Below are 9,552 nucleotides of genomic sequence, written 5' to 3'. Positions count from 1 at the left end.
TGTTTAGTACTTACAGAACTTCATATAATAATTGTCTTGGTGAAACAGTAAATGTGAGTTAGCATTTTCTGCCTTTACATCATGTTAAGTCATATGGAGTATAAATACATTTTTTGTATGTTTAAGGATTTTGCACCATTCCTTTGCATAAATACCACGCTACTTTCTATGAGTAGTTTTCCAACTTTTAATGCAGTTCTTCAAATATAATAACTATCATACATAGAAGTTTGTCTTCAGCTAAGACACGTATTTCCTTGCCATAGAAAGAACTCTGGTTGGTTTTCTTCTCATTTTTTTGTAAGTGAAGTATGTCATTGAGGTCTATCCAAGAGAAAAGCACAACTGTTGCCCCAGAATTAGAGAGGTCTATTCAGCAGTTTTTACATCTTTGAAAATAACACAACCTGGTCTAGACAGCTTAGGAGATGGTTAAGATATAGAAAGAAAACCCACTGTAAAGTACCTTAACAGATACTTCCAATAAACATAGAAGAAGAAATCATGATATAGTTCTTGGCATAAATAAGGTACAGTGAGAATTTTACTGAGAAATAGAAGACTGTGTTTTGTTTTCCATAACCTAATTTTTCAGACTTAATTTTTGTGACTTTTTTGCAATGGCAAGTAGACAAAGCTGTTTAATATTTGGGGTTTTTTATTTCTGTCTGATCTCGTTATCCCTGGGAGAAAGAACTTGCAAGAATTGCAAAGTTCTGACTGGAAATTTATTACATTCTGTGTGAAAGAAGGTATTGCACAAACTAAGGGGAGAACAAAAGAGGAGGACAAAGACCTTTTTTCTTGATCTTGACCTTGAGTAGTATTTTGTACAAGGATGTGGGTTTATCTGGGGTTTTTTTGTTTGGTTTTTTTTTAAGGCTGGAAAGTGAGAACATTTGCGTGCTGACCTGAACAAATGTGTAGAAAATGCCTTGTGCTGAGAGGTATTATGGATAAGTTTGGTTTGTGAAATGTCAGTGTGGGTGGGTGTGAGATGATTGAAAGGACGTATGTCATGAATTCTTTATAAACCTGCCCCAAACTCCATAACATTTGTGAGAGTTGTTCATAGATGGTATGAATAATTATCTTTGCAACTGGTGTCTGTGCTATGTCCTATTATCATAGCTCTGCAAACTCAGAGAGAAATGAATGCTTCATTTCTCTTGGAGAGCCATTTCTCTGTTAAGCGTTGGCATGCTGTTGGTCTTTGGAGTTCTGTCATTCTTGCAGTCGCTTCTTGGTGTAGCGGAAAGGAAATACTACTGTATTTGTGGACTGAAATTCTATTTGAAATGTTATTTTAAGAGAAATTGAGAGATAAAGAAATATCAGAAGCAGTAAAATTAAGAAATCTGCATTTCTAAGGCTATTGTCAAGAAACAAAAAGATTCTGTACAAGAAAAACTTCCCACTGAACAGATATGAGAAACATGTGGTCTTTCCTTTCTGGCACATCGAAAGCACTGCCCAAAGTGGTAGACTTGAGTTGCCTTCCTCTAGAATGTGAACATTCCTGGAAACAAACAGAGAAATATTGTCTCAGGAACGATGACCCTGGTGGTTCTGTAGTATGGAAATGAGCATGATGGAAAGAGATGCTGTGGAGATTAGAGATGGAAGCCTTCTGTGAGGACTGCGCAGTGCTGCGGCAGTGTTAGGAGAGCGTTTCCCTGCAGAGGAAAGAAGCAGCTAAATCTAGTGCAGCCTCGTCCAAGCTGCTGTTTAGGAGTGGACCCTGAAACAAGTCATTACCTCTATTTTAGCCTCAGATAACTGACACAAACCAAAACAGAAACAGAGAACTAGCTGAAAATAAAGAAGAGTAAATGCTTTATGCTGAATATATATTAAAATAAGGTTCAGAAAAAGCTGAGTTTTGCACCAATATAATATTCTAGACTGAGTTTAAAACAGTATCTGGGAGCAGTATCTGTGATAGTGAGTTAATTTTCAGTTATCATGATGTATCACATATTTTTGTCAGCTCGGCATCACTATGGAAATATGACTTTCAGAAGGAACCAAAAATACTTGCTCTTTTAGTGAGTAACAATTTGAAACATAACTATATATAGGACAAACAGCTCCTTAAAAAAATGTAAAACTCATGTTACATGTCCTAGGAGATAGTATATGCCAGAAAGCAGATCAGAGTTAATTTTCAATTCACTAGCTTTGGGATCAGCTAAGGACCTGGGTTAAAGCCGTGTTTTTACCAGTTATCAGAATGTTTTATTTCCAAAGATGGAGTATGCTAATATAAGGTATAGCATCATATATTAAGAAGGTGTGCTGAAGCACGAGATCAGTGACTTTAGGAGCCATTAGAAGAGACATTTTTTGTGGGTTTTGCAGAGGCCTCAGGGTTCAGATTTTTAGCACTGGTTGGCTGAGTCCCTCAGGTTTCTATAGAAACCTTTTGTATGAGACTTTAAATAGAGGCTCTGCATGTACCCAGAAAGTAAGAGTTCTCTGGTGTCTTTGGTTACAAGGTTCTTCTTTCACCCAAAAGTCATCTAGTAATATTCACAAGATCAGAGGTACTCGGGCAGGAAAAATGCTGTACGCATAACAAATAGCTGTATTATTTATATCTTTCAGTGATCTTATAATTTATCTTATGCTTTATATAAATAAGCTGTCCATAGCATATACTGCTCCCAAAAGTTTGTATGCCCATCTATTAACACATGAACATTAGCTACTTTGTCATTTCTTAATAAAACGTAATTATTTCTTGTAGTTCTGAACATTCACGAATAAACATCTTCTGTAAAAGTTCATCATTATTTGTAGATTTATGCTTAGAGACCATGAGGCAAATTCTGCCATCATCTGGGAAGATAAGACACTCAGTGACGACAGATCCTTGTGCCTGCTATGTGTCATTTACCTTCTTCCAAAAAAAATCTATGTCTGTTGTAAGATGTATTTTGTATAGCGATTTGCTCAGAAGGATGAAACTGGCTAAGCACAAACAGCCTGCCGCAAATAAGCTCATTCTAAAAAAATAAACCAATAATACTGAGTTGTGGTTCTTTGGTCCCAGCCAGTTTTCCTTTTTTAAGTCTTTCCACCTGAGTAAGTTGTCATCTCCAACTCAACAAAATATTTCATCTCAAAAATAGCTAAGTGTCTTCCAGAGTTCTTTTCATTTGTGAGATTTTTCTCATGGGATGTTTTTTGCTTGGATGGTCCATTTTTTGTGCAGCAAGTGAGGAAAGGTTTTTCTCCTCATGTGCTAACTTTGCTAAAAAATAAGTTGACTTAAAGTTTGGGTTTGTTTTTTTTTCCCCAAACAGATACCTTGAAGTTTTGCTTTAAAAAAAAAAAAGTTTTAAGCCTCTGTTAGGAAATAGGACAGCCACAGAGACAGTGAAATGTGATTATTTATGGTTCACTAACTCACTACACTAGCTTTTGGCTACAGAATTGCTGTATTCTAGATATTTGTTTTGAAATTACTAATTCTTCAATAAGCTGTTCATTTTCCTGTTACTTCCTATAGAACTGTGAAATTTGTTTTTTTTTCTTTTCTGGGGTAAATCCTGTGTCTATTTGAGTGATGGGTGAAATGCACAATTACAATAACTGGACTAGGATTTTAAAGGAATATTATTCTATTAGATATCCTGTAAAGCAAACTTAGACTCTTCATTCACTTTGGGTTTGTTCTTCCAGAAAATCCAGTATGTTCACTCTGGTGATTTACGTTTTTCTGCTTGTGAAGTCTTCGGTGATTAAGATGAATGCAAAGAGGATGTTGTACTTAGAGCTGGGAACTTCACGTATTACTATAAGGTAAGACTTGACGTAAGGAAAACTTCTTTTTTCAACAGTGCAGTTGTAGTGTCAGTGAAACTGGCTGAAACAGCCATCTTTCTAGATAAGGACTTGTCAGTTATTTCCTACAAGTCCCTAAGTTATTTAAATAGAATAGTTCCAGTTGAAAGGGACCTTCAGCTGTCATCTAGTCCAACCGCAAGTAGGGGTGAGCAGATAAATCTCTAGATTTGTTTGGGTAAAGAAGTTGACCATATGATTCCCTATGAGTGTAGTAACAGTCAGAGGAGGAAAAAAAATCATTAAATTCTACCTAGTGGAAAAACAGATTCAAAACCAAAACACCTGATATGAAACAACTGGGTGCATATACCAGCAGAGCCCTCTGGAACAAATCTAGAACTATTTGTAAACTCTGATCAGTTAATAGTAAGGAGTGTATTTACATAACTCGTAATGCTTTACAGATGTAAAATCACAATGACTATACAAGTGATGGACCTACCACTGGAACCATTCCACAGTCCATGGAATTGTAATTCATAATTTCATAGACAAGACCTGTTTAAAATAAAAGCACTAAATAATGGAAAGATTATCCACTTAATTAGCATGTGTATTAGAGAAAGATTATAATGTGTATTAAATGGGGAAAAAAAGATAAACATTTTTCTTTCATGAGTGTTTTTTTTTTTTAATTTTTGGTGGTGTTTTCTTTTAAAAGAAATCCTGAAAGTAAAATTATTTTATAGTTTATATTGAAATACTTAATTAACCACTTCTAAACCACTGACATTTTCAAATACTAATGACTTAGTCAATCTTGTGCATGACTTTGCATGCTTCTCAGCTGAGATCCATGAGTATGAATCTTTCAAACTTTTCTACTTAGCTTATCCTCATTTAAAGACAAGATTGTATCTTGTTAAAATACAGAGAAACTAGATGAAAGGACCATGACAGTGTCAAAGAAAGGCACAAGTTAATTCGGATGAAGGCTGAACAGCATGTTGTGAGACAAGATAGAGGAGTAATAGCACCGTGTTGAATTATACTAGTTGATGTGTATGCCATCTTACATTCCAAATGATATTCAGCTCTATGATTTAGATGGTTCTATCACTCTATGACTGTATTTACTTTTTCAGGTGCACCTCAGTAAGATTTTTGCCTTAATAGGGCATGTGCCAGATTTCTTATACATTTTTTGATAGCACTTACACGAAGAAAGTTGAGTGCTGAATAGGTAGAAGAATGTGCATGTTTACTGAAGCCTGAAATGCCACAATCACAGAAAGATGCATTAACTCCCTCTTCTATGTGGTGTTATTTCTTAGGACCTCAGTACCTAGATAGGGGATGTATGGCCAAGGTTTTAAAAAAAGATGTTTATCATGTTTCTCAAGAAACCCTGGTGAAAACACTTCTGGTAGCTTCTTAGCTGGCATAAAAGTAATTTTCCAGAAAACTAGATTTCCTTTGGTTAAGTCCCATCTGGCATATTTTAGATGAATCCACTGAAGTAAGTTTGATATATTGTTATTCAATACTACTACAAGTTTTGTCTGTGTAATTTTTCAGAATTTGTTTGAAAGTTTCATAGTGAAAAACTCAATAATTTGTTTTTTTCTGTTTGACCTTCAGGATATATCTTCACCGTGCCTGGAAAAAGGGGCAAGCTTTGAAACAGCCTTTGCCATCTCTGAAAAAAGGTGTGTCTGTCTATGAAAGAGTATGTGCAATTCTGATAAAAAGGACTAGAGCCCACCCCAGTTCTAAGAATTTGTGCATCATTCACACCTCCTCATTAGTAAATGTTATATTCCCAGTGAACTACAATTGAGCTATGAATCAGTTCTGTGCAGAATCAGAGCACATTACACGAGAGCCAGACAATTATAAGTTTTCCAGATGTGTCATGTCAAACATAAGCCTGTCAGCAAGGGCTCCCACAAATAAAAAACGTTAGGTCTTGAAGGAAATTTTTCATTACTGTTCTCTCCACATAAAGTCAGATTCCAGGATGTTTCCTGCATCTTTTCTGATACAGATCAACTTTGTGCACTCACTAGAGACACTAGATTGTATATGACTTGAATCATCACGTATTCATACTAAAAATGGCATTGATAGTTCATCTGAGGATAATATGAACCAAAGCTTTTAACGGAGTCAGCTTTGCAGTGTTATGTTTTTCTTTTTGCTGTAGAATTTCTTTCAGTGTTGTTTTTCAGTTGGTTGTTGCTTTTTTATTTTTTTTTTTTATTATTTTTTAACTGTTATTGTCTATTTGCTACCTACTGACTTAGCATCTATTCAGATGATTCAATATAATATTTGATTTATTGCTGACTACCTTGTGGTATGTAATACTGAGCAATTCATAGAAAGAATGATCTTATCACTGTGACTTTGATAACTGTGTCCACCAGGGAAAGAAGTATGTGCCTGAGAGGAGTTCTAGAACTGATTTTTCAGTATGTTGTTTTTTTAACTATATCCTATTGGAATTTACTTTATTAAAAAAAAAAAAAAAAGAGAAAGTTTCTTTCAAAGCATTGTTTAAATTCTGTCATAAGCTTCATTATTAGTACCTTTGGGTTATATAATTATCTTTCAAAATGGGTGCAGAGACAGGCTGAAGCTATATAACGTATTAATCTTTCAAGCAATTAGTAATTCCAAACCATACCAAAAAGCTGAAAACTCTACTAAATACACAGTAAAATTAGAAAGATTATGTTGTAAACATGCAGGTGTTGTACATGGATGGCACTGGCAAATCTGATGATGTAAACAGCATAATAATACAACAGTTTAGATCAAAAAGTCATAGAAATAAATAAAATACATAATAACTTCAATTAATGAGATCTCAAACAAACTGTATATTATTTAAAAACCGCATAACCAGTGGGGCTATAACAAGCCATGCTTTTAATCAAATTAATGAGCCTACAATTCAGGACTGTTCGTGACCCAGAATAAAGCCTTTCCCTACAGCACAACTTCCTAACAGCCCTTCATGTATCGTTCATTAAACACAGACTAGTATTATGTAGGGCATAAGGACATACAGGACAAGAGATTTTGAAAATTTTAACATAGACGACTTTGGAAATCCCAGCTTTGTATCAAGTCCTTAAAAAACAATTACTTGGAATACTTGTTACACTAAATCAACACTATATATTCACCCATCCTTTGATAATTGCATGTATCTTCACAATGTTTATTTCTATGAAATATTAATCTTGTCACAGTGAAATACTCTGAATTTGTATTTGAAACATGACAATTTTTAAAAAACTATTGGACTACTATTTTCTTTTTTTAAGGAATAAATTAAATATTGACAAAAATTAGCAAAATCATCAGAAATCTGAGACAGCATCTACTCTAAGAAGACACACCTTTATGAAGCCCGAACTGAGATAAACAGTAATGATATCAGCAATAAGATGAAAGCTTCTCCTGAAAGGTTAGTAATATTTGCAGAAAACAGTAAATGATTCATGTTGAATTCAGGCTTATTTAATTCTATTTGTGCCACTGTGTGCTCTCTCCTGCTTCTGATAAGAGTTTAATTACTAAGGTAATCATATAGACATATAGGCTGACATATAGAACGGAGGACACAACTATAGTAGGGCAGGATCCTAGAAGGTGAGAGCTGAGCACGTGTCTTTAATCTAAAAAGAGGTCTCAGAACCATCATCAGAGTGCTGAAAATCAAGTTATTTATTGTTACCACTTGTTCCAATAAACAGTCTGGTGTTAGATTTTGAATAACCGATATTCAATATAAAATTATTCTGAATCAAAAAGAGCTAAAGAGCTTTGAATCTAAACACATATTTAAGTCATTCAGCAAGACATAATCAATCCCATGTACTTGTTTTCTGCAGCCCTTGTTTTGTTTGTCAACCTAAACAGTTGTTCCTCTTCAAAGTTAGCGTAGTGGAATTTTCAGAGACATTGCTGTATGTCTTGCTAACAGGTACTCCAACAAAAGAGTTCATATCATGTCTGACACTTGATGTACTTCTTCCAAAAGGCAGTATTCATGGGAATGGTAAGCAGCATTTACAACTTTGCAACAGTATTCCCAAAAGTACTGCCTGACTCATGTTCATTTGAAAGAGTTTTCAGCTGTAGGGAAAATTACAGAGTGTACTTTATTGTTGTAAAGGACTCTGCTAACAGTGTCAGTCTACAGCCAAAGCCGATTATGTTTTTTATAGAATATTACAGAAATATGACATTTTCTATACAGCAAGGTTGAAAATTGTATGTGACATTTACATAGACCTGTTACATGCCATGGTTTCCAGAAGTATGCAGGTATGAAAAATTATTTTAATTAACTTTATTATAGAAATGTCGCGGCACAATTTATAAGAAGAAAAAAGCAGATTTTTAAGGTGGTATAAAGTATGTCTTCCTCTTCAGCATCTTCTGCAAGTATGACATTTTGTGCTCTGATTTTTAATAGCATTACAATGCTATTAAAATTATACTTTCAATGTTTTGATGTGTTTGTTGGTGGGGTTTTTTTAACTAGTAAAAACATGGTATTTGAGTGTATCAAGTCAACTTGTTTAATTTTAGAGGGAAATAAATACTTCTTAAATGGGAATGGAATACTCTTCAAAGTGACAAACGCTGGTTTGTAATTCTGTTGGTGGTTTTGTTTTGGCTGGCTAGTCATCTTTTAGCTCTGGTAAAAAGTATGTATGTTCTAAACTTCAGATTAGAAGTGTAGGAGGCTCGAGACTTAATTTCAGCTCCTCTACCATATAAAAGTAAATTAATTAGGAAAAAAACCAAAACCACACAAATCTAATATTCTCTCCATTTTAGCAATATTTGTCTGTTCAAGGTTGTATTTGTCATCTTGAACCCAAGTTAATAGAATTCATGAGCTACACAACATTAGACTGTATTCTGTATGCACGTATATTTAAATATTTTTTCTTTTCCTAACTAGCTAAGATATTTCTTTCTTAATCTGGGAATGCTGTTAAGTATTTGTGCCCTACTCACATCAATGAATGTAAACAGGACAACTCTTTTATGCTTTACAGACTTGGAGAAATAAAATCGGCTGGCCATGAGGCCTGAAGAAATGGCACCGTCACACTGAAATTGGCCATGCTCTGTCCTGACTTGTATTTCGCTGAAGATTTGACTAAATGTCTTCAGCAGGTGATTTTTATAAACTGTCACAGGAGACCAGCATCTTGAAGCTTGCTTAAATTTTACAGAACAGTTTGGGCAACATAAATACAGATAAGCAGTATACGTGTATGGATGTACCAACATGAATTCCAGTGGCGGTCAATGGGGCGAGCTACATTAAGAAAAGGTCAGAGAGTAATGATAACAGTTCTTCCGTCTCCTCATTCGGTATGTTCTTGATCAACTGAAACTTGTGGTTAAAATGACGGAAAGACATGTACCATACTTTCGCAGGTCAAGTTTCTAGATGTAATTGAAACAATGGTAGTTTCTTTCATGGAAAAAGTATGAGTTCCCCTCTGTTACAGGTAAGCAGCTTCTTCTGTGTCTGGGTTCTGGTTATGTTTGTTCTTGGCTAGAAAGATTTTTTTTCTATATGTTAGAAGGGATTACCTCTCTTTTATTTCATAGGTATTTATTGTCTGTCTGTCAATGTCATCTTCAGGAAAGTAACAATTACTTATTTGTCACAAATTCTAATTGTAAAATGCAATGATCGTAGGCAGATTATGACAGCTAAAC

General features: G+C 34.7%; 1 long non-coding RNA gene across 1 annotated transcript; it reads left to right on the top strand.

Annotated features, from left to right (window-relative positions):
* The first annotated feature begins 3,711 nt into the window (after positions 1–3,711).
* Positions 3,712–9,203, top strand: LOC130156324 (uncharacterized). Its single transcript, XR_008824378.1, has 4 exons — positions 3,712–3,807; positions 5,434–5,501; positions 7,128–7,270; positions 8,877–9,203. It is a non-coding gene; the product is annotated as an uncharacterized LOC130156324 (long non-coding RNA).
* Positions 9,204–9,552: the final 349 nt, after the last annotated feature.

Source organism: Falco biarmicus, chromosome 10, assembly GCF_023638135.1.
Source record: "Falco biarmicus isolate bFalBia1 chromosome 10, bFalBia1.pri, whole genome shotgun sequence".
NCBI classification, from domain to species: domain Eukaryota; kingdom Metazoa; phylum Chordata; class Aves; order Falconiformes; family Falconidae; genus Falco; species Falco biarmicus.
The sequence above is the reverse complement of the archived record's forward strand: the minus strand, read 5'-3'. Positions and strand labels throughout refer to the sequence as shown.